Below are 26,953 nucleotides of genomic sequence, written 5' to 3' on the forward strand. Positions count from 1 at the left end.
TACTTTAATAATACTTAGAATTTATACAGTACATTCCAAGTACTGAACAGTACAACCATATGCAGAGTTACTCCACCAAAGTCAGTCGGCTTAGGCTTGACTAACTGCACAGAATTGCACTACAGGTTGCTTTGCACACATTACCTCTATAATCTTTACCATAACCCTGGTAAGATATCCCAGTTTTATAATCTTCATATTGCAGATAGGCCAACTGAGGTTAAAAGAACTAAGGCTTGCTGAAGTCCAGATGAGAAGCAAAGATGAGAATTTAACTGGCTCATATAAACACTTTACCACACCAGCCTCATTCTTTTTAGCAATTTTACATTTTAGCTTGTGGTTTCCTCAACAGCGATGATGTCACATCATGTGTCGGCAACTGTGTTGTCTTTCCTGGATAAATTTGTCAAACAGACAAGTTAAATAGGACAACTTTTCTCACCTGGCACTTGACACTGTGAGCCACTGGTATTATATCTTTATAACTTTTACTCTTAGCATGGCATTGCAGCCTAAATGCATTAGAATAGTGATGGGAGGGGAACAGCAGACACATACAAGGAAGTTATTCCATTTGTCTCTGTCAAGGATCCAACATCTGCTCCAAGTTTAAAATATTAAAATAGCAAATTACCCATCATTCTATGATTGGCTGATGGCTTTTCTCATCAGGCAGCACCATGGTTCAATTCCATTCCACTCTCAACAAATAGTAGACAGAATGTACATCAGTATTCATTTACAATGGTCTATCACTCCCCCCAACCCTTCTTCATACGTATTTCCTTGGGGACATATCTAGATAGTCTCCATCTGTGACTTGCTCGCCATTAGTTCAGCCTCCAGTATCTCAGTACAAGCTCCATATGTTCTTTCTGTGCCAGCAGTTTCTCTGTGATTCATCATATCTGTCATACGGAGCTCCGCTTCAGGTCTTTGAAGGATCAATTCAAAGGTCTTTCAACTGCCACATGTGTGATAGGCATTCCCAGTGCTGATTTCAGTGTTTGGAACCAAAAACACTGCACCATTTTGTATAAATATTTTTAAAATCCAAGCTGTTCAATCTGAGTGTCTTCCCTTTTTGCTAACTCAGGGCTTGTTTACTTGTTCCTGAGATGCTAGGCCCTACACACTGTTTTCTCAAGCAGCATCACTTCATAGAATCATAGAGTTGGAACGGACCACCAAGGTCATCCAGTTCAACCCCCTGCACAATGCAGGAAACTCACAACTACCTCCCACACACACACACCCAGTGACCCTTACTCCATGCCTAGAAGAAGGCCAAGATGCCCTCCCTCCCATGAACTGCCCAAGGTCATAGAATCAGCATTGCTGACAGATGGCCATCTAGCCTCTGCTTAAAAACCTCCAGGGAAGAAGCACGTACCACCTCTCGAGGAAGTCTGTTCCACTGAGGGACCGCTCTGTTAGAAATGTCTTCCTAATGTCAAGACGGAAACTCTTTTGATTTAATTTCAACCTGTTGCTTCTGGTCTGACTTTCTGGGGCAACAGAAAACAACTTGGCATCCTCCTCCTTCAACCTTTCCTCATAGGACTTGGTCTCCAGACGCCTCACCATCTTTGTTGCCCTTCTTTGTTGACACGTTCCAGCTTGTCTACATCTTTCTTAAATTGTGGTGCCCAAAACTGAACACAATATTCTAGGTGAGGTCTAACCAGAGCAGAGTAAAGCGGTACTATCACTTCTCATGATCTGGACACTATAGTTCTGTTGATGCAGCCCAAGATCACATTTGCCTTTTTAGCTACACTGCTGACTCATGTTCAGTGTTTGGTCTACTAAGACCTCAAGATCCTGTTTGCACAAACTACTGCTAAGACAAGTCTCCCCCATCCTATAATTACGCATTTGATTTTTCCTACCTAAATGCAGAAGTTTACATTTATCTCTGTTGAAATGCATTTTATTGGTTTTAGCCCAATTCTCCAGCCTGTCAAGATCATCCTGTATCCTGGCTCTGTCTTCTACTGTATTTGCTACCCCTCCCAATTTAGTATCATCTGCAAATTTAATAAGAATCCCCTCAATTCCGTCATCCAAATCATTTATAAAGATGCTGAACAACACAGGGCCCAGGAATGATCCCTGAGGTACTCCACTAGTCACTCCTCTCCAAGTGGAAGAGGAACCATTAACAAGCACTCTTTGGGTGCAATCTGTCAATCAATTACAGATCCACTTAACAGTAACAGGATCTAAACCACATTTTCCCAGTTTGTCAACAAGAATATTATGGGGAACCTTATCAAAAACCTTACTGAAATCTAGATAAACTATGTCTACTGCATTCTCCTGATCCAGCAAGGTAGTAACTTTTTCAAAGAAGGAGATAAGATTAGTCTGACATGACTTGTTCTTGAGAAACCCGTGCTGGCTCTTAGTAATCAGATCCATCCTTTCTAAATGCTTAAGGACCGACTGTTTGATGATTTGTTCAAAAACCTTTCCCGATATAGAAGTCAAGCGGATGGGTCAGTAGTTACCCGGATCCTCCTTTTTCCCCTTCTTGAAGATGGGGACAACATTTGCCCGCCTCCAGTCTTCTGGCACCTCACTTGTTCTCCATGAATTCTCAAAAATAATGGACAGAGACTCAGAAATTACATCTGCGAGTTCTTTAAGTACCCTTTGAAGTAATTCATCCGGCCCTGAGGCTTTGTTTCATTTAAAGAAACTAGGTGTTTGTGCACGACCCCAAAGCCGATCCTAGGCTGCAATTCCCTTCTCTCATCATGGGTTCTGTTTACACCATGTTGAGCCCCACTTCCCTCGCAAGAAAAGACTGAGGAAAAGTAGGAACATGAGCAGTTCTGCCCTCTCTTCATCTCCTGTTACAATTTCACTTTTTGGTCCCCGCAGTGGCCTTATCATGTCTTTATTCTTACTCTGTACATAGGGAAAAAAAACCTTTTTTGTGTGTTTAGCATCTCTGGCTAGCCTAAGCTCATACTGAGCTTTAGCTTTCCTAACACTCTCCCTACAAGCACTAGTTATTTGTTTATATTCCTCTTTGATTATAAGACTCTCATTCCACTTTATAAGTGAGTTGTTTTTATTTCTCAAATCTTTAAAAAGCTGTTTATGGAGCCACCCTGGCTTCTTTAGGCTCCTCCCATTTTTCCTTCTCAAAGGAATGGTTTGTGATTGCGCCTTCAGTATTTCATTTTTAAGAAACTCCCACCCTTCTTGAATTCCCTTTTCCTTAAGTATTTCTGACAATGGGATTCTACCCAGCATACATTTAAGCTTGTTAAAATTAGCTTTCCTAAAGTCCAACCTATATGTCTGACTACATACAGTTTTTCCTTTCCCCAAGATTGTAAATTCCAAGATTACATGGTCACTATTACCCAGGGTGCCTACTACTTTAACCTCATCAACCAGTTCTTCCCTGTTGGTGAGAATTAAGTCTAAGATTGTGTGTGTGTGTGTGCGCGCGTGTGTGTGTGTGTTAAGTGCCGTCAAGTCGCTTCCGACTCATGGCGACCCTATGAATGAAAGTCCTCCAAAATGTCCTATAGATCCCCTTTTTTCCCTGTCCACTTTCTGGAATAGGACGTTTTCAGCAAGACAAGTCAGGAATTTATTAGACCTTGCATTTTTAGCAGAGTAGGACTTCCAACAGATATTCAGGTAATTAAAATCTCCCATGACCACCATTGTCCCGTTTCTTTGAGAACTTTGTGATCTGGTTTAGGAGTGTCTTATCCAAGTCCTCTGCCTGGTTTGGTGGTCGATAGCAGACCCCCACCATAATATCACTATTATTGCTTATTTCTTTTATTTTTACCCATAGACTCTCGACTGGACTTCCATTCTCAGATTCATGTATTTCTTCACAAGTGTACACATCTTTGACATATAATGCTACTCCTCCCCCCTCCTTACCTGTCTATCCCTTTTAAACAAGTTGTACCCCTCAATCTTAATATTCCAATCATGAGTGACATCCCAACAAGTTTCAGTAATGCTTATTAGGTCAAAATCCTCTTCCTGTATTAGGGCTTTGAGTTCTTCATGCTTGTTTCCCATACTCTGTGCATTAGTGTACAGAAATCGGAATCCGTGGTTTATGTGCCCCAAGGTTTTCGTTTCTGTACTTACCCGTGAGTTTATGTTTCCTAGCGTACATGCCACTCCCTGCAAATCTTTATTGTTCTCGTCTCCAGTTATTGTAAGCATACTAGGCTTTACGTTTTTGTCTCGCTCCCCCATATGATTTAGTTTAAAGTCCTCCTGATCAGGTTTGCAAGGCTCCCACCAAACACATTTTTTCATACCCTTGGGAGGTGTAAACCATCTCCCGATAGAAGAGCTTCTTCTCGAAAGCATAAGCCATGGTCCAGAAATCCAAACCTTTCTTGACAACACCATCTACGCAGCCAGTCATTAATTTTTAGTACTTTTCTTTCCCTTCCTAAGCCACAACCTTCAACAGGCAGAACTGATGAAAACACAACCTGCGCCCCCAGGTCTTTCACCTTATTACCCAGAGCCGCATAGTCTCTTTTAATATGTTCAGGGCTGTGGCGGGCAATTTCATTTGTTCCCACATGAATGAGCAAGAAAGGGTAATAATCTATGGGCTTGATGAGTATTCCCACCCTTTCTGTCACATCCTGGATGCATGCACCTGGTAGACAGCAGACCTCTCGAGACGACAAGTCCTGTCGGCATACTTTAGACTCTACCCCTCTCAGTAGGGAATCCCCAATTACCAGAACATGCCTCTTCCAACTTGGGGAGCGGAAGATCGAGTTCTCTCATGTGAAAGAGCCTGAGAAATTTCTTTCACGCTTTGGGGAGGGGGGGTAGCCCTTGTTCCAGTGGTCCAGAATCAGTATCCATGGGGAGATCTTGGAACCAATTGCTGAGCAACAGAGGATCAGAATGAGTCCTGATTTTCCTGTTCCTGTGGGTCACATTCTTCCATGCACCCTCCTCCTGTGTTGGTTGTGCCTCCATTTGTTGAGATTCCTTTTTCTCCTCCTCCCGTTGCCCCCTAAAGAGTGCTTCATGTGTTCTGTCCATGAACTCTTCACCTTCCTTTATAAAATGGAGCATGGACAAGAGTGCCTCAAGTCCCTGTATTTTCTCCTCCAGCAGGGCTACCTACACTTGCTGCAAGTGTAATTATATAGGGTGCATTATATAGGGAGTAGCCTGTGCAGGCCAACAGCCAGTGGAGCAATTCTAAACAAGGTCCAATGGTCAACTGAGGGAGGAAATGAGCACACACATGGGATTTCTGTCTGAGATATTCGAGCATATTGGCTTTCCACTTCTAGATAGCAAATACAGACATGGTTCACCATATTTCCCAGAGCCAGATGAAGTATTTTATATCTCCCATGCCACCAACAGGATTTTTCTACCCAAGTAACTTTCTCCTCATTGGGAGATATGAGAAACACATACATTATTGGAAACAAGTAGCTAAATTCTGTGCTGAAATACAAGATCCGCAAGACGAAGCGGGGCCTTGGCAATCTAACCAAAAATGGAAAATGTTATATTAATCTGAGGTTTTTAGCTAATAGTAATTTGTTTAATTTATTTAAGAATTATATATCCCATAGTTTTAGATATTGTATCTTTTAATTCTATCTTGTAATTGATATGTATTTTTAATGGCTTTGCCGTATTAATAAATCTGAATCTGAATCATGCATTATTGATGTTATATCAATCAAGCAACTGAATATTTCAGAAATTACACCAGTTTTAAAGTTGTTCTACTAAACAGGAGACTACAATATATGCATACCTTCATACAGCAGCATAAGTCATTTATGCATGCTCGCTTTGCCCTCCTTTATTCCCTGTTTCAGCCATGATCAAATTTTTCAGTATGCACAACACCTCATTCCTTGGAAGCTCAACACTGTTTCAACGCAAAACAAACTCTCACGATAAGCCAATTACAGAGCAGCATTTAAAGGGGGTGGGACTTCGTTTTTAACTTGGGAGTCTGCTTTTCTGTATTCAAGCCTCCATAAGCACACAGTTTCGTCCCTGATCATTCCAGCCAATGCATAAAGTTTCCCCCAACCTGGGTTACCTTGATCCTGGCTGAAACGGGGAATAAAGGAGGTTAAAGTGACCATGCATAAATGACCATAGTCTATTCCACATAATCCAACCATATGGTTCTGTGGTAATGCATTGCATGGATTGGGTGTACTCACCTGGTCACAACACATTCTACACGTGGAAGGGTTCTACTCTTATCTTTTCACACTTTTAACCTATCTGTGCTCCAAGGAACTTGGGGTGTATTACATGGTTCTCCCCTCCCCCATTATTCCCTATAACAACTCTGTGAAATATGTCAGGCTGAGAGAATGTGACTGGCCCAAGGTAACCCGGGTAGCTTCATGGAATAGTAGGGAGACACAGGGTTCAAGTTCTGGGTTCTATTCCAACATTTTAACCATTATACCAAGCTGGCCTTCTTCCCCATTCCCTAGGATTCTCTCCCATACCTAGATTATTTATTTTATTAGATTTCTACCCTGTCTTCAATCCCAGGATAAAGCCAGTTTCAGGGCAGCTAACATTTATGTAGACAGAAGAACAAGTTATGGCACTATGTGATCCAGTTCACAGAGAAGCGGAAAGCCTGTGTAAAAACTACTATAAAAATACAGTACTAAAGACAGACCTGGTGTATCACCTATACTTGTTCACAGAATTATATGAAACTTGGTATCTCAGGAGTACAAAAGAACTTTAAAATGTTCCAATATGAACACTTAGTAATTCTAGTATCTTTACCCAAAAAAAGGGGGATAATTATAGCTACTTCATTGCATATGCAAGAGACAAAGGCCTTTTATGCATGGGTTGGATCTCCCTGGTTGGACCTGGGTTCATTGCAAATTAATGTAACCCGATTTAGGGAAAACTGTATGCATTGGCTCAAATGATCAGGGACGAAACTGTGTGCTAATCGAGCCATGAAAACAGAAAAGCAGACTCCCAAGTTCAAATCGAGTCCCACCCCTTTAAATGCTGCTCTGTAATTGGCTTATCGTGAGAGAAGATTTCCTTCCCCCCAAACCCAACTGCCGCATAAAAAAGCATTTTAAGAACAAAAAACGGAGCAATCTGAAAGAAGGGGGGGGGAAATCCAAGCCTCGTTTTTAAAAAGCCTTTCTTTTGCTCAGAAAGAGCTCCGAGGTAGCAGGAAGCACTTGAATCCCCACCTCTTTACACACTGCTTCGTGATTGGCTGTGAGAGAAGCCAATCTTCTGTGTTTCCCCCTAATGCAATATGTACGCTCTGTGACTCCGGAATGAGCCAGGATGAACGGTTTAATTCGGGCCAGAAGAGGAATGGAAAAAGCCGGGTTTGTTTTGCGTCGAAACAGCGTTGAGCTTCCAAGGAATGAGATATCGTGCATACTGAAAAATTTGATCCTGACTGAAACAGGGAATAAAGGAGGGTAAAGCGACCATGCATAAATGACAAGAGGCTACAAAACCATCTTTGGTTTACTCTTCCATCCCACTCTGGAGAATGAACAATGAAGTGTCTATGAAACAATTCACAAAACTATTTTGTCAAGTATCTTGGCATACTAGTGGGTTTTTATGTTATTATGTGCCAAGTTATTTTGGATCCCTTTCCCAGGATTTAACTACTTATCCTAGAAAAACACAGCACTTCAACTTTTGATTTGTTTACAGAAATCACAGGGAGAAGAATCCTTTGTAAAAGCTAGGGACCCCAAGCTACAAGCACAAGCTCCTTACTGAGTTACTAGGATGCCTAAGCTCGAGAGAAATGGGAGGGAACTCTTCTAACCAAGTAGTCAAAAGAACAAATCACTTCTCTCAGCTACTATTAGCCAGTGATACCAAAGAGAGAAAAGGCAGCAGCCAGGCTACCCTCCATTTCCAGCTGAGAATCCCTACCTCCTTCTAACCCATCAGCTTGATGTCCATACCTGGTAAGGTTTTACATCTAATCATCAGTCAGTCCTTGAGCATTTAGAAATGATTGCTGTAATTACTAAGAGCCAAGAACAAATCATGTCAAACTAACCCTATCTCCTTTTTGAGAGAGTTACTACTTTGTCACATCAGGGGAATGCTGTGAACATAGTATATCTTTGGTTCTTGTAGGTTATCTGGGCTGTGTAACCGTGGTCTTGGAATTTTCTTTCCTGACGTTTCGCCAGCAGCTGTGGCAGGCATCTTCAGAGTAGTAACACTGAAGGACAGTGTCTCTCAGTGTCAAGTGTGTAGAAAGAGTCAGAGAGGTTGGGTTTGAGCTGAGTACTATCCTGCAGACGTAATGTGCTAATCATTGTCCTGTAAGTATCAAGATAATGTACAAATGAGAGTGTGGTATGTTAATATGGAAGCATTGTATCCTGAAATGATCTGGTAATGTGTGAAATCCAAAGCTAATCTGCATGGCTATTGTTGACTGTAGCCTTTGTTAGTATGGAGGTTTTTTCAGGGCAGGAAGCCAAGCCTTAAGACTAACAAAGGCTACAGTCAACAATAGCCATTATCTTGATACTTACCTCTGAAGTCCCTTTTAAAAATCTCATTTTACAACAAAATTTGAATTGCTATATGCCATAAATCACATTTTTCTCTATTTTGCCATGCCACATTACAAACTGGTTCAAACATAAGTATACCTTAATACTAGAATTTAGACATAGCCATGAGTGCCTATGTCATGCAGAAAGCCTGCCCACAGGCTGCATGTGCCTATGGGTCAAAACATTAATATTCTTCATGATTAGGTAGCAGGGCCCAGCTGGGCACCAGCAGTTGAAATAGTTTACAGTTGAATGGGAAGTGCGAGATTTTCTCTGGAAAAGGACTCTTTCAAGACCATATGTAAATTCATGGAGCAAAATATTCATCTACACAGAAGAAGGCTACCACTCCTTGATCAGCAGAATGGCCACCTTTAGCAGTCACACTTTTGTTCCATATTCCACAGGTATACCAGAACCAAACTAGCTTTGACAAGTAAACCCTTCAGGCCTCACCAATTCAAGCAGGTCCATACAGATTAATTCCCCCCTCCCTGCACACACTGATTAATCAACCAGAGAGACGTGAAGGGCCTATCTGTAAACATGCCTCACAACCTATTAAATGAATTAGTGGTACTGTAATGCCTGGTTTTAATACTAAACATATTTTGATGATGTAGTTAGCAACCAGGCGGAGCAGGTCATGTTTTACTACCTTTACACAACTATTACTTAAGATGTGGCAGTTTGCCCACTTCCCATGCAATCCAATATTATTCTTAAGAAGTGTAAATTTACACTTTAAAAAGCTCTTCAAACCAGCTCCAAAACCGGGGGGGGCACAAACAGTAACCTGGAGAAGAAGGTTCTCATACTAATTTTACGTTTAGTTTCAAACATTAAAATAAATTACATTCTTGTTTGTCCCACAGCATCTGTAGGAATATACTATGCTCCCTTCCGCCAAAGCTATGATACATTTCCCTAAAGCAACATCTGGGCAATGGAGATTCCATGACTAAGCAAAGGGAACTACCTTGGAGAGAGTACTAAAATGACTTCAAGCAGGTGTAAATTATACTCATGGGAAACATACGGATGCAACCAAGCTCACCATGCTTCTTTCAAGAAATGAAAAACTCATTTGAAAACAACACGGGGGACTACAAGACTACTTGATACCCTGGAAAATATTTCCTCCCACAAGAGTATAACCAAGCAGCTCAGTCTATAATATGTCCTGCAGTTTGTACAATTTATAATAAATACCATGCAACTTTCTTTTCCTTAGGGCTACAGAACTAACTTCATTTGGATGTCCAGTATGTTTTACTGGGAAGCTAAATCATGCATTCCAACAGCCTCTACATAGAAGCCTCCCCCTTTTATCGATCTGAAATCCATGTTGTCTAGAGCCAACAAAAAGAGAATGAGATTCAGGATCCACCAACCCAGAATAGACTGGACAGAATGGAATCTGCAAGACCATCTTAGCTACTAAGATATCCGGTTACAAAGATCAGTTCTCTCCTCAGTCAGTGGTCGTGACACTTCTGTACCAAACATTTGGGGCAGACCAAAGACAAGGTGATCACACCCATCCTTCTGACCTCTTACTATGGGGAAAATCAGAAGCAGCAGAAAGACCATTTCCTGCCCACATACTGGACTACAGGAAGACTGAAGCCACTGTTGAGTTTCCCCTTCCCTCCCATGCTGAGTCAAGGTCACTTTCACGTAAATCAACAAGCAAAAGAAAGAAGAAAAAAAATCATTACCTAGAAGGCAGAAAATGCAACAGTGACTTCTTTCCTACAATAGAGTATTAAGGGCTTATGGAAATTGTTCATGTCAGTTCTCTTTTCTCCTATAATGAGAGATGTTCTATCATTGGCTCTTGTACCTTACCAAGGAACTACCTGTTGCATCTAGTAGACAACTCAGAATTACAAATGTAGGAACACTAAAACATGTGGAAACATAGCACACTCCACAGCACCATCATTCACACACATAGAATCACAGAGTTGGAAGGGGCCATATAGGCCATCTAGTCCAAACCCCTGCTTAATGCAGGATCACCCTAGAGCATCCCTGACAAGTGTTTGTCCACCCTCTGCTTAAAGACTGCCAGTGAAGGGGAGCTCACTACCTCCCTAAGTAGCTGATTCTACTGTCGAACAACTGTTACTGTAAAAACTTTTTTCCTAATATCCAGCTAGTATCTTCCCACCCACAATTTAAACCCATTATTGTGAGTCCTATCCTTTGCTGCCAACAGGAATAGCTCCCTGCCCTCCTTCAAATACTTAAAGAGAGCAATCATGTCCCCCCTCAACCTCCTCTTTTCCAGACTAAATCTTTCCTCATATGGCTTGGTCTCCAGGCCCCTGATCATCCTCATTGCTCTCCTCTGCAAGTGCACCATTCTGTCTACATCCTTTTTGAAGTGAGGCCTCCAGAACTGCACACAATTATCCAGGTGGAGCCTGACCAATACAGTGGAATTATGACATCTTTGGATGTTATGCCTCTGTTGATACACCCCAAGATCGCATTAGCTTTTTTGTCACTGCATCACACTGGCTGCTCATATTTAACTTATGGTCCCCCCAAGATCTTGTTCATGCACAGTGCTACCCAGAAGTGTATCATCCATCCAGTATGCATGCCCCTCATTTTTGTTACTCAGCTGTAGAACTCAGTACTTATCCTTCTTGAATTGCATCTTGTTCACATCCGCCCAGTTTTCCAGTGTGTTCAGATCTCACTGAATTCTATCTCTACCTTGTGGTGTGTTCACTGCTCCTCCTAATTTAGTATCATCTGCAAATTTAATGAGTAGTCCCTTCACACCCTCATCCAGAACATTTATAAAAATATTGAAAAGTACTGGGCCCATAACCGAGCCCTGTGGCACCCCACTGGACAACTCTCTCCATTCAAATGAAATGCCATTGATAACTACTCTTTGACTGAGATTCTCTAAACAGTTCCCTGTCCACCCAACTATCCTAAAGTCCTGTCCACAGTCCTCTAGTTTACCAATCAGAATATCATCAGAAACCCTGTCAAAAGCTTTACTGAAATCCAGGTAAATAACATCAACTGCATTCCCTTGATCCAGTAAGGAAACTGGATCTGGCAGGACCTGTTGGGGTGAAATCCATGCTGACTTCCCCAGATCACCAAGTTGTGCTTCAGATGCACGCAGACTGATCTCTTCAATATCTGCTCCAGTATCTTACCTGGGACAGAAGTCAAACTGACTGGCCTGTAATTTCCTGGGTCATCCCTCCTCCCTTTTTTGAAAACTGGGATAACATTCACCCTCCTCCAGTCTAGTGGCACATCTCCCATCCATCAAAAGGTATGGAAGAAGATGGACAAAGGCTCTGCAAGCTCTCTAGAAATTTCTTTGAGCACTCTCGGGTGCCTACCATCTGGCTTACCACAATCTCTAGATGAGCTCATTCTCTTCTTCAGGAAAAACACGGAGGCAAAATAGGCATTGAGCCTTCCTGCTTTCTCTCTGTCCTCTGTCAGGGTTTCACCATTTTCACCCAGCAGTGGGCCTATGGCCTCTTTTCCCTTGGGTTTGCTCCTCACATATCTGAAGAAGCCTTTCTGGTTGTAGTAAGCCGCCCTGGCCAGAAATAGCTCACTATGAGCTTTGGCCTCTCTGATGGCTGTCCTACAATGCCTATAAATCCACAGATACTTGACCATTTCCTTTTTCTCCCTTAGCTCATCATAGAGTTCTCTGTTCATCCACATTGGCTTCTTGGATCCCCTACTATGTTTCTTTCTTGTTGGAAAAGTGAGGGCTTGAACTTGCAAGAGCTCTTGTTTCAGGAGAGCCCACCCTTCACTTGTTCCTTTCCCCTCAAGCAGTCTTGCCCATGGAATAATTCTCTAAGTTTAGTAACTATAAATTTCCCTGGTCCCCCAAAGCAAAAGGAATTCTAGGAGTCATGGTCACTTCCCCCTAAGGTCCCCATCACCTTCACCCCATCTACCACCTCTTGCCTGCTGGTCAATATTAGCTACCTTCATAGCTACCTCCACTATTTGATGAAGGAAGTTGTTGGCCAGGCAGGCAAGAAACCTGTGTGACTGTGGACGCTATGCAGAGTTTGTCTGCCAGCACACTTCAAGGAAGTTGAAGTCACCCATAACTACCCGGTCATGTTGTTTGGAAACCCTGTCAAGCTGCTCAAGGAGGCCAGCATCCACCTCCTCACCCTGGTCAGGAGATCTGTAGCAGACTCAAACCACAAAACTGTTTGTCCTTCCCTCCCTTATCTTTACCCAGATACTTTCCACTGGGCTGTCACCCCCCTCCTCCAGTATTTTTTGACAAGCAAACCCTCTCCTCACATACAGTGCCACTCCTCCATCTCTTCAATGTACTTTACTGAGAAACTATATCATGCATGCCAACATCCTCTGAAAGTATCCCTTTCTATTTAATTTGAAAACCATCTAGTCTAGAGAAGTGTATACATGTGTTCACAATACCCCCAAATCTTGATTCTCTCAAGACAAGCAAAAGAAGACAAAATCACTGTTCACTTTCATCTCACCTGTTGTATCAATTTGTATGCATTATTGGTAGGATGGCAGTGCTGTGTGGAACACAGCATCCAGCATATTACTAAAGGTGAATACATCTTTCTCCCCTGTCAGTACAAACACCTACTCTTGAGTCAATGGATTACGTGTTGCATGGTCTAGTTGTTGGCTTCCAGGCACAATTCACAATGCCCCATCAGTTACTGGGTGCAATTCAAGGTATTGGCTGTCACACACAAAGCCCTTTGTGGCCTCAGTCCCTCATATCTTTAGGACTGCCTATCTCCCTCTGCTCTGCCATGGCAGCTTTGCTCATCTAAGCAGGTCCTTCTGCAGGTGCCACCCTGCAAATAGGAAAAAATGACAATTGCTGGTACACATGCATTCTCTGTTATGGACCCACTTTATGAAATGGCCTGCCTGAGGACATCAAGAAGGCTTCTGCCTTCCTGGCTTTCCACAAATTATGCAGAAAGGAAGTGTTCAGGATTTTTTACATGGGTAATTAGGGCTGTACCGTAACAAAACCTCAGAAAGATGCTTTGTTAAAAGGATAGGGACCATAGAATGTATTACTATGTACAGAACATGTACTCTCTGTTGGTGTAATTATGATCCTACTATGCAATTTCTGCATCATTTAATGCAACATGTTAATGCTTATGCTTTGTTTCAGCTCTGTTTTCAGATTTCTGCTTGCTTTCAATCCAAACTGTATTGCTTTGTTTACTGAATGTCTGAGCCATTGATCATATGGACTTACACTGTGCAATCTGCCTTGAGCCTCAATGAGAAAGGTGGACTATAAATAACATACATAAATAAACTGCAGAACTCAGAAGGTCCTAAACTAGAGAATAATAACTAGAAAATTATAAAACACCATAAGATTGTGCCTGATCCTTCATAGAGAAGCCAGTAATGGCATCAGCCCCTGTGCATAACAATCCTGTATGGGAAAGATTCAGCAGTTGCACTCACAGCAGGAGGGTGTGTTCTATCTTTAAAACAATGAACAAAAATAGAATTTGGCAGAATTCACACTATGGATTTTATTTTGGCACTATGAGGACCAGAATATGCCAAATGTATTATTCTTGTGGCACAGGCAGAAAAGGCAGACAGTCTCCATTTACACAGTGGCATTTGCAGAGTGTATTTTAAAACTCTAAGGATACTGGCATAACCCATGCTGGCATAATCCATGCAACAAATATAGATTCTGCTGGCACCTTGAATAATACACGTATTTTTAAAAAATGTGGGGAAAGGGTGGAGGTTGAAATCTAAGTGGTCACATAAAGGGTTGTTTTTTTAATGTAGGTTCTATTGTTTTGAAGAAAACCAGTTCTGGCATTACCTGTGATTTCCAAGCTGGTTTTGACTTTTGCTGTTAGTTATTCTTTTAGTACTGCTTTCTACAAGAACTACTTAAGGAATTCTAGTTTCTCCTTCCACTTTCTTCACTGTCCCAGTTGTCATAAGCAGAAGGATATGTTACCTGTTTGACAGTTCTGGAGGCTTAGCTGTGGTTAGTCTTTTGCAGCAAAATAGCAGCACTTTAATGACTAACAAAATTTTATTTTAGCACAAGCTTTAATGAACCAGAGCCCACTTCTTCTGTGGTCCCTCATTAGACAGCTCTTTCATACAGGAGTTATAGGAAAACCAGCAAGGTCAAAGGGTTGTGGATGCACATCTGACATTAATGATCATATTCAGAAACCAGTGGAAAAACATTTCAATCTTTCAAACATTCCGTTACTGAGCTAAAAACACTTTTCCTCAGCAAAAGGTCTTCAAAGGGAGAATCCAGCATGAAAGTGCTGAATTAGAATTCAGCAAGAGTTTTGAATAGTGCTGCCCCCCTGGAACCAAAGAACAATTTGAGTTTCGAGATGACTAGTTCCCTTTTCCAGCTGTTTTTCATTTGTCCTATATAAAAGCCCTGCCTAGTAAAGAACCATTACACTGTACGAAGAAGCAAGCTCTAGTCTGTGAAAGTGTATGTTGAAATAAAATATAGTCTTTAAAATACTATTAGACTCCTGTTTGTTTCTACTTCACAAACTTTCTCTAAATAACAGCAGGTACAGCTCCATTTTCAGTACCAATGCACTGGCAGCAATTGGCAAGTCACTCTGGATTCTTCCCCATCTTTTACAGATGTGGGGAAATTCTGATACCAACTGAAGGCCCTCTACCCAACTCTTCTATCTAAAAGTAGGACGATATCCCTAAAGCCAGATTTCCCTCTGTATTGCCCCCAGACACCAAAGTTCCAGGAACTGGGCAGATTCTTTCTCCAGTTTTACTGCATACACAGAAGACACTACACAGTAAGGAAGACATTGATCTCTTATTAACATATTCCTTGCCTACAAATTCAAGATCAAAACTTCCACAAGTCAGAAATCAGCACTTTTGAAGCTTATGCATTGTGCTTGAACAGTTTAGAGCAGGGGTGTCAAACGTAAGGCCCAAGGGCCAGATCCGGCTCCGAGAGTTCTTATCCGACCTGCCAGCCAGCTGACGCAGCCAGCCCCCCAGTCCCAATCTAGGCTAGCGAGGCATGGCCCAGCCCGACTAAGTAACATTTATGTCATATCCGGTCCTAATAACAATTGAGTTCAATACCCCTGGTTTAGAGTTTCCTGAGACTACGATGTTGGGACTAAACAGTCATTTTTTAAAATTACCATCTGGGGTCATCCCCAAAAGCAAACGACACCTGTTAACCTGTTTTCAGAATCAGCATGAACTGCAAAACCCTCACATTTTGAAAGTATCAGACAGTTCAAGGAGAAAACATAGTCCATCCCAAAGGTTTCAGCTTCACATAACAGTCCGTTAACACTGCATTGTATATCATGGCTGCAAACGGAGCTCTCTATGTTTAGAAAGGACCACCTGAGCAGCACAGGAATCTATTACATTTTGAACCACAGCCTTCCTACAAAGAGCTCAGGGAGGCACAGGTGGTTCTCATCTGCCCATTGTGGCCCTCACAATCGCCATAGGGAGCTCAGCTGAAAGCACTGGATTTAGGGTAGAGGCCACTCACCCTTTCCCAGCTACATGTGGATTAACTAGTCAATGCTCTAACCACTACCCCTGCGCTCCAAAAGCTGGGACAAGCCAGAGAAACCAAGCAGAAATACAGCCTAGCTGAGTAAAGTTTTTTTTTAAAAAATCTCCTATCTCATGTATATGTAGAAAAGGGCAAGAGTCCAGTAGCACCTTAAAGACTAATAAAAATATTTTCTGGTAGGGTATGAGCTTTCGTGAGCCACAGCTCACTTCTTTAGATACAGCTTAGAATGTGAATTTATCTGTCTTTAAGTAGAGGAGAGTGAATTCAGACAAGTATTAGTATGTAAATGTTAACAGTATGTAAATATGAATAGCAGGCGTGATGGGATTAGGTGTGGTATGCAGAAGAGTCTGTGATGTCCAGGGGAAAGATGGGTGTGGAGAAATCAGCACTGGTAGTGAGCCATGAATGCAAGGTCTTTATTCAGCCCCGTGTGGCTCACGAAAGCTCATACCCTACCAGAAAATATTTTGGTTAGTTTTTAAGGTGCTACTGGACTCTTGCCCTTTTCTACATATATATATGTATATTTTCTACATATACACGAGATAGGAGCTGTGGCTTACGAAAGCTCATACCCTACCAGAAAATATTTTGGTTAGTCTTTAAGGTGCTACTGGACTCTTGCCCTTTTCTACATATATATATGTATATTTTCTACATATACACGAGATAGGAGCTGTGGCTTACGAAAGCTCATACTCTACCAGAAAATATTTTGGTTAGTCTTTAAGGTGCTACTGGACTCTTGCCCTTTTCTGCATATACATATGTATATTTTCTACATATACATGAGATAGGAGCTGTGGCTCACGAAAGCTCATACCCTACCAGAAAATATTTTGGTTAGTCTTTAAGGTGCTACTGCCCTGACCTGGATGGCCCAGGCTAGCCTGATCTCGTCAGATCTCAGAAGCTAAGCAGGGTCGGCCCTGGTTAGTATTTGGATGAGAGACCACCAAGGAAGTCCAGGGTTGCTGTGCAGAGGAAGGCACTGGCAAACCACCTCTGTCAGTCTCTTGCCATGAAAACCCCAAAAAGGGGTCGCCATAAGTCGGCTGTGACTTGACGGCACTTTACTCTTACACACACGCACACACACACACAAGGTGCTCCTGGACTCTTGCCCTTTTCTACTACTGCAGACAGACTAACACGGCTACCCACTGTGAATTACCTTCACGTCTGTGTGCGTGCGTCACCTCGCAAAGGGGCCATCGCTCAAACGCCACCGGCACTTTCGCGGGCCTCAAGCCACGCCGGGAGGCCCATTCGACTCGTGAGTAGGGGGTCCACCTGCCGTTCGCCCAACAGGCAACCCGTCGGCGAGGGGGAGGGGGGGACGGGACGCGGCGTCTCTTACCTGCAGAGCCCAGGACAGGACCCACAAGGTGACTGGCAGGAGGGGGGCCGCCGCCCGGCCGCCCCGGCCCACGGCCGCTGCCATCGCGCCGCTCCTTCGCCTCAGGCTCCCGAGGGCGGGAAAAGAGGGAGGCGCGCGACTCCGCTTCCCCCCCCCCCCGGACACCTTCCGCTTCAGTTAAACCGCTCCTCGCCCGGCCAACTCCTGTCTTGCAGCCGGACCTTCCCAAGGAGCTCCCAGATTGGCGAGGCTGGCTTGGCTGAGTGGTACATGGGGGGGGGGGGGAGAGAGAGAAGAGACAACTTGCGAGCGGCTGAGCTCTGAAGAGCAGGATGGGCTGCTGCTCCTCCCCCCCCCTTCTCGAGGTCAGGCTGGGTAGAAGGCGGAGAGCAACAAACACCGATTTGGGCCGGGGGGGCCCGGTGAGCGGGAAAGGGTTTCTACCCCGGGCTCCCCTGCTGCGGTGTGAATGTCAAGAGCCGGCCGCTCGCGAAACATTGATGGTAAGTTCGCAGAGCGGGCGGCGAAGTGGGAGGAGGCCTCGCCCTGTTTTGCTTGTCTTAAAGAGATACCGCACGTGCACGCGTTTCAGTTGGGCCCCCGCCCCTTCGAACGCGCTGCGGTGCGATTCTGGAACGCGGGTTGCGCCGCCGCCGCCGCACGCGCGCCCGTGCAAACAGACAAGCCGCTCGCCGAGAGCCGACTCCGTTTCAGCAGCGCAGAATTCAATCGCCGGCTCAATTCATGCATCACGTTGACTTTTTTTTTTTTTTTTTAAATAGAGTTGACGCATGCAAAGAGATTGTGCTGCGCCATCCTTAGAGATCGGGCATGCATTGTGAATGTGGACAACACAGGTAACTTGGCAAAGAATAAAAAAAAATGTATCATACTCCTACGCCTCTGAAGGAGCCAGGATTTCTGGCTGCTACTTGCTGGCAACGTCTCAGGCGTGCATAATCAGGCCCCGATTTTGAAGTATGCCCTTGGTTTTATTCTGAATGCCCCCTGGTTCCACTTTGCCCCACCCAACCCATAATTAGTGGCTACATTCCATATGAGATCATCCTAACCTTATATGTGCACACTCAAAAGTAACTCCCACTGACTGAATATGGCTCACAAGAAGTGTGCCGTCCCCATTATTTTCAATGGGAGACCAAGTCCTATGAGGAAAAGTTGAAAGAGCTGGGTATGTTTAGCCTGAAGAGGAGAAGACTGCAAAGGGATATGATAACCATGTTCAAATACTTGAGGGGCTGTCATATAGAAGATAGTGCTGAGTTGTTTTCTGTTGCCCAAGAAGGTCAGACCAGAACCAACGGGTTGAAATTAAATCAAAAGAGTTTATGTCTAGACATTAGGAAGAATTTTCTAACAGTCAGAGCGGTTCCTCAGTGGAACAGGCTTCCTCGGGAGGTGGTAAGCTCTCCTTCCCTGGAGGTTTTTAAGAAGAGGTTAGATGGCCATCTGTCAGCAATGCTGAGTCTGGGACCTTAGGCAGATTATGAGAGGGAGGGCATCTTGGCCATCTTCTGGTCACTAGGGGTGTGGGGGGGGGAGGTAGTTGTGAATTTCCTGCATTGTGCAGCGTGTTGGACTTGATGAACCTGGTGGTCCCTTCCAACTCTATACTAATGAGAGGTACTATTGGATATATCCAGAAAAATTTCACCTGTGTGTATGTCTGAAAAAGACACAACAGCAGGGCTGGGGGGGCGGGTGATGTGGCAACCTTACTAGTGCAGTACTTTTGTTAGATCCAGTCTGCTCCAAAATATTTTGCACAATAAAAAGACATAGACGCACTCTCTTCCCTCTCCCTCGGCAAAGCATTATGATGTACTTTCCCCCCATATGCACCACCCATCAAACTAACAGCATAATAATGCAAAGGGTAGAATTTCATTGCAGCATACTAGGACTGTCTTAAGTTCTGCTAGCACCCATGCACGAATATCTTCAGCTTAGGAAAGTGCAACTTCATTTAGTCAATATTTCTTTAGGACCACTGCTGCACTTTTGGCAGGATTTCAGAGGAGAAGGAATTGTTTTTTGAAGGTTTCAGATAATTAGATATCCCTGTGCCTTAAAAATTCATATCCCTGTGCCTTAAAAAGCAACCTGACACAGCAATTAAGCAAGAGAAGCCTTCTCTGGCACGGAGATCAAGTGGTAGGAAAAGTTTCATCTGCTTAGCTTCATCAGGCTGTTGTTAATAGCATAGGAACAGGCCCATTTAAAAAAAAATCAAAGTTGGTATGATTACAAAGTGCACACTGGAACAAAAAAAGGCTCTCAGAGCTGTAGGGATGGAAGATGCTCAAAGTTCTATGCAACCCTTATTTAGGAACCCAATCGATCTAAAAGAAACAAACTTTTCAATTTCCAGTTTTTAAAGTTTTGGCCTACATATTCAACCAGACATCTGTTAATGAGAAAGTCACAGGACACACTTCTTACAATCAAAAAGGAATACCAACCTGGACACATTTGTGTTGGCTGCCTGTAAAAGGTTCAGCTTGGATCCCCAGTCTCTTTTTAAACCACAAGAAAATGTATTACATACATTTCTCAGCTCCCATTATAAATGTATGTGAACACTCCCGTAGCATCTGGGTATGTAGTATTTACATACTTGGATTATCCATGGAAAATACATACCTCACTGAAGAGCCAAATACATCATATGGGAATCCTAAATAAAACTATATGGTGATTAAGCAGCATGCATGCAGGCTGAAGACAACCACAGCTCTCTTCATCTTTTGTGCATTATGTCAGCTATTTCTGAGACAATTTCCCCCCCTGTGGAGAAGTTAGATGGTTTTTAATGTTTACATTGCAACATTAATCTTTAGACACTATTCAAGCTAGAATTTATATACCATGTAATCAGATAAATCCTGAACTTTTGTTATGCATGTGATGCAATCTTTTTTAAAAAACAAGTGTTTAGTAAAATACAGCTACCACACCAGATATGTGATAATCCAATAAATTGCTACATTAGAGAGCAAATAAACTGGGCCTAGCTGCTGATATAAACATTTTGCTTTAAACAGTTTCCACTCCCCCACCTCACATATAATTCTACACTTAAAAACAGCTGAAGCCATGGAATGATCATGTCTTAGAATGCCACAGAAACAGTAGAACCCAAGAGAGAAAAATGTTGCCTTGTCTGGTAGTAGCTCATTTAGCAAGAACGAGCAGTTTGCCTCAGTGGAATGTGATCATCTACTGTATAACTGTTCAAGGCCCACTCTAGCTGGATATGTGCTGCCTGATCCTGCAATGCTACCTTCTCAGAAGTGAGTCCTATGTAGTTCATTGAGCCTTTATGCCTAACAAAGGGTACATAGGATTGCAACTTTAATTTCTACTATGTTTGTCTCCTATTCCCAGTGTTGTAAACTAGACCAACTCTATGAAATAAGTTCGACTGAGTTCCATGGGACTTTTTACTAAGTAAGGGTGCATACTGGAGGACTGGGAGTCAAGTGTTCAGCTATATCAACACCTTTCCTTCATGATAATTATATACTGTTAATATCAAGGATGGGGCCTGTTAATATCAAGGTTAGTTTGAACTTTGTTATACAGGAATGGTGTTGCATAGGCTGATCCAGCATTGCATTGACCTGCAGATCCCAGAACAACTGATGTGGCATCCTGACAGGCTACCCTGGTATACCAGGAAAGGTGTTCAGGACTGGAGCAAGTGTGCAGGGATGGAACACTGATGTACAGCCAGAGACAAAAGGTCATCCCAGGATCCATCCTGTGTGCCAAGCTACAGAGGTGACTGGGCAAGTTCAGGCTTGTTTACCATGTTTCCCCTTGGGAGGACATCTGGTGTAACGTGGAAACAAAAGGACAAAAGATGGACTCCTTCCGCATTTGTTTAGCTCTCTCCTGCAGCAGATAACGCATACCTCACCAGTGGTGGATCTACTATGAAGCTTAAGCTTCAAGGCCCCTAATCTCGGAAGGCCCCTGAAGCAACTTTTTTTGTAATGAGTGAATTTTTCAACAAAATCGATAGAGTTTTTAAAAGTGTTTGTTATTAAAATAAGGCTATTTTAGGGATAGAAACATTGAAGTATGCTCTAATAACCATTTCATATGGCCTCAAAATGTCCCTGTAATTGGTGAAATTTCTTGGGGGCTGGCAGTGCCTGAACCCCCCAGCTGTATGAGCTCAACAGAATCTATTCATAGCCTACATTTTGGCAGCTGGATCCTCGAATCCTTCGTTGGTGCACAGCTTAATAGTTCTATAGCTCAGCCCTTAGGCTAGAGCCAGTCGGACCCATAAAAAGACATCTGAATTCTCAATTCAAGCTGCACTCATCTCGCTTGTGCATTTTAACATAAAAAATCAGATTTTCACCTCTTTATCCTAACGAGCCCCCTCTGATGACCTTCTACCTCTCTATTAGAGAATGAACCAATACATCTGCCATAGAACAACCCCACTGAAGAAGGTAACAACAGTTACTCAGATCTTGTTGCTGGTGGGAAGGGGCTCACTGTATGGCCTATTTTCAAGGACTCCACCTCACCGCCCTGTTCTCTGCCATTTGGGCCTCAAGGTCCTTGCATGGGCTGCAAGGCCCTTTGGACCTTGTTGGATATTGTCCTATTGTTGCTGGTTGTGAAGGGGCCCCCATAACAGTTCAAGCTTCAGGCTCTACATAAAGCCTCAGTGCATTTGAATAAGGAACACAACATCCCTTCCTGTGTATTCTAGGATGACAGATTGATGACACAACTCCTCTTTAGGGTATGAATATCTCTCTGTTCACCATGGCCAATTGCTAGTATTTTTCCTTGGACCCAAAAATGTGAGCCCCGTACTTGCGTGTACAGTTTTACCTCGCTTTCCTTACGAGAAACGCTAGTCGTTACTCATCTATACACAGCTGCCTCTATCTGGACCTTGCTCCCCAAGTAGGTAAATATACTTTCCCATGGGAACCTCTAATCCACCCCCTCATACCTGTATTTTCCCAGTTCTGTATGTATTGGGATTTGTGTGTTTTCCTGAGAGTGTGTATACAAATTTGATTATTTTTAATAAAAACCCTTACAATCTATAAAAGTTTCTTTATTGGGAACCTTTTCTACTGATGCACTCATCTCTGTAAAAATAGGTTCAAAGATTCCCCACACCAACTGCTCGCAAAGCTCTACCAGTCTCTTAGCTAATTTCCCCCAATAAAAGGAGATCCCTCTAATTGGTGTAACACAACTGCATGTACAACTATCACTCTGGAGCTTCACAAACTGCTGTAGAGCTGGTGCTAGTACACAACTGGCCAATAGCACAGTATACACCATCCAGCTATTCTGTGCATCAAGGTATGCGCAAGTGAAGAAGGCCAATTTAAACATGAGTGTCCCTGGATGGCTCTGCACAAGCACATGATTCCTCTTAAACTGTGCTGCATCCTGTAAAAAGTAGCTTTGCAAGCTTTGTTTGCACATGAGAAATCCATAGACGTTATAGATATTGTTTCAGCATGCTAAGCCCATTGAGATACTTTGCAGTGGTTGGAGCATAGTTCAACCAAGATACTGTGCCTGGGCAAAGTTGTGGACAGAAGCTTTTTCAGGATCCAGTTACACATGTCTTCTACTGGAATATTGTTCTTATAATGCCATTATACAGGTTCTTCTAACCAGAATGTTAAGATGTTTTGTTATAAGAGTATAAGACATTTTGTTATAAGAGTTGTAACAGGAAGTCATAAACTAGAGCTTCCAATATAGCTCACTATATAGTTGTCACTGGGAATAAATGTACAGCATTGTTGTATTCAAAAATTGCTTGTATTATTGTGGTAAACTTTGCAAAAATACAATCTTGCGTCAAGGATATGTTGTGTGTGTGTGTTAAGTGCCGTCAAGTCGCTTCCGACTCATGGCAACCCTATGAATGAAAGTCCTCCAAAATGTCCTATCTTTGAAAGCCTTGCTCAGATCTTGCAAATTGAAGGCTGTGGATATGTTACACTTCCTTAATTATTAAATCTGTTTTTGTCTTTGCCATAATATAAGCTCTGACCAAGATTGTTTCTCTTGCTAATGCACATTCCTATCATTCTTCTCTTTATCAATAATCCAGAAAGTGTGCTGCCCAACCATGTTGGGTCCAATTCTTAAACATCATACCCCAGTTAGTCTTCACTCTAACTTTGAACAATATCCTACATAAAAATAATATGAACTGGTCCAACCAACACTGAGATCTTTAAAAGTTTTTTTTTATGTCCAAACTGGTGAACATGAGGCAATGTGATGATCCTTTGAAATGACCATCGGGCTTTGTGTCTTCCTGATTTTCCATGTGTGAATCAGAATACCTGACTATCATCTCACTGTGCTGGTTGCCTACATTAGTTGCTTTTGTAAAAACAGCCCTGACAACTTCATTTGCGGACACTTTTTACTTCTGAAAGAATACCAGACCTTAAGACTGAAAAACACATTCACCCATTGCAGCTTCTTCGATTGGGTATTAAAAAAACCTGACCAAGCATTTCATAATCATGGCTATCTCAAATATCATCACAATAGTTTAAATTAAATCCTGTTGAAACTAAGGGCAGGCCATACTTACATCTTGCAGAATCTTGTACCTGATTATTGATAATTTATACTTGTCTTCACCATCAACATCTGTTAATCTTGTTGGCAATAAGTATGCATACGCTGATTGGTGTGAAGCGGTCGATGGGATTGCATCCACTGGCTCAGCCATTCAAGCTCAGGTGGAAATCTAAACAGTTCGTATATAGCCTTATAGGCTCTGTATATGCAACTAAAGACAGTGTCTTTTGCAGGGTTCCCCATTACATGGAGAGAGTATGCATGAACAACTTATATACATATAGCATCTTCAAGCAGGTCTCTGGAGAGATGGCATATACATTTTCTAAATAAAATATGGGTGCTATTCATACCTTGATTGGGACAGTAGGCATGATCCTACCCTACCTCTCTGTGCTATTGGTGAATGTGTGGAAAGAGCTACTTCCTTTCTCATTTTCCATTTAACCATACATTCTAGTGATCTTGCCTTTACCCTGTTCCACAAGCAAGACAACTGCCATAGTGCCTAGACTCTGATCAAAGTTACTTGAATGCAACTTAAGCTTTTCCACTAGTGAAAGAGGCATAACATGGTCCCTTTTGATCACCAAAAGGCTATGGCAGGTGTTGTTAGACCTGTGTGGACAAATGTCACCATGGCACAGTGGCTACAGTGGAGAGGAAATCAAAAGAGATTGAGCAAAAAAGCTGGTAGGATCCAACCCAATGTGTTTAGTATTTGGGTCTTGCATTGTGTGATGTGTGCTTTGCTGCCCAATTTCCATTCTTGAATATTTCAACGGACAGGATGTTCCAGATTACGTCTATTCCAAGGCTGTAGGAGTTACAACCTTTAAAACTGTGATCCACAACATTTGAAGAAACAAAGCAGGATGTTTACATCTTCGCCCAACCAGCTATTTGTTGGCTGTACGCTCGTCCTTAGAGAATATGTGAATATGCATGCATTTTCGAATGTCCATTTGCTATTTTCCCCCTCCCCTTATGGCCACCAAACACCAATTGCAATGAAATTGGAGTCTTTCCATTTGCTTTAGTGGGCGTTGGATCAGATCTCTTGTGAGTAATGAAATGTGCAGGATTGGTGTCATGGCCCCCCCTGTGACGGACTCAGAGGAATCAGCAGAAGAACTGGAACAGCTGACCACGCCTCCTGGAAACATGGCAGAGAAGCTGTTGGCTGATTTACAAGGGCCTGCAGAGGCTTCAACAACTAAACAGCATGATGGATTCCAGCCTTCCTCGGAAGCCAGAGGGAGGGAGACAGCTGATGAGTTACAGCAAGAAACTGGCCCCATATAGCTCTGAAGAAGAAAGCAGCAACAGCTGCTTAGTGAAAGACGGCACTCGGTGAGATTACTCAGACGTAAAGAAATTACAACGGCTGAAGATGACAGTGAGTAATGGCAGGATCAAGCTCACTCCGATAACTGGCCAGATTAAAGGTGTGGTAAAACCCAGCTGAAATGTGGATGCAACGTGCTGAACTTTGCCATCAGCCACACAGCCACACGCCACTCTAGCTTTCGACCCTGGACTGACTTCCTACACCAACCCGCTGACCTGCTAGTGACCCTGACCTCGGACTGCCTATTTGACGCCTCTGCTGTTTAGCAAAAGTACCAGCCCCAGCCTGACTTTTGGATTGTTTATCGGACTTTGCTTTCCCTGCTATCTCCACTGTTTAGTGCAACCATCCGGCTGTAGATGTTTTGGCTTCTGTGCTTCCCTCACGTCCTGCCACTCCCTCCCTCAGCTCCCTCTGCACTATGCTGCAGTAGCAGCCTGGCCAGCCTGCCCGGCCAGTACAGTTGGATTTGTAGATGAAATGGCACAAAAGTAACTGAAAATAGCAGCTGGAAATTTGTATTTGGATTAAACTTAAAGTGTATTTCTAAAAGGAAAAAGAAAATAAGTCAACTGGATATACCTTACATCTAAGGAGTTTAAGGAAGATGGTTTTTGTTTTGCCCTTTTTAAAGCAAAAACTAGAGAAAATGTTAAGAATACATTACTGGCATTCAGAAATAACAAAATGTCAGAGCATATCTGGACCATACATCTTGAACTTCTAAGACTAGCTTGCCAAAATCTCAACTGAAAATGTGATAAACCATCTTTTTCATGCCATGAGACATTCAGCGCATTCCTGAGATGCGCCGGCAGCCCTCACCAAAGTCCTTTGGAGGCCGTAGAAGGCCCACACCGGCACAAGGGGCCAAAGTGCTGGCATCCAGGAGGCTCACATCAGTGTTTGTGGCCCCAGCACCGGAGTGCAGGGCCGGACCCTGGTCTCTGGTTGCTGGTGCAGCAGCGCAGGGCCCGGACACCGACGGAGCCTGCCACCAGCTTCCAGATGCCAACAAAGGCCTCGTTGTCATCCCGGGAGGTTTTCCTGGGGTGTCATGGTGCCGGTTGGGGGGCAGGGCTGCCGTTAGGCGTCCTCCTGAGCCTTTTTGGCTTGCAAACACCCCCCTTTTCGCCCCTGAGATATGGCACCTTTTAGGTGGCGTATCTCCCGTGCAACCCTATGAGGGTTGCACTTTTTGTGTGTGCCGGGTGGAGGTTTCGGCCAGGCATGTGCTGATAGTCTCTTTAAAGAGTTTTAAAAAATATAGAACAGCTTTGGAGACTTAAAATATACCCATATTTGCTATTTCATAGGAGATCTAAGCAAAGAGGCTGAACCTGAAACAACATTCCAAATGTACTGTAACAACTATAAACTGCTTCTGGAGTGAGGCTTTCTAGGGCAGATTCAAA

Source organism: Euleptes europaea, chromosome 4 (assembly GCF_029931775.1).
Source record: "Euleptes europaea isolate rEulEur1 chromosome 4, rEulEur1.hap1, whole genome shotgun sequence".
Lineage (NCBI taxonomy): Eukaryota > Metazoa > Chordata > Lepidosauria > Squamata > Sphaerodactylidae > Euleptes > Euleptes europaea.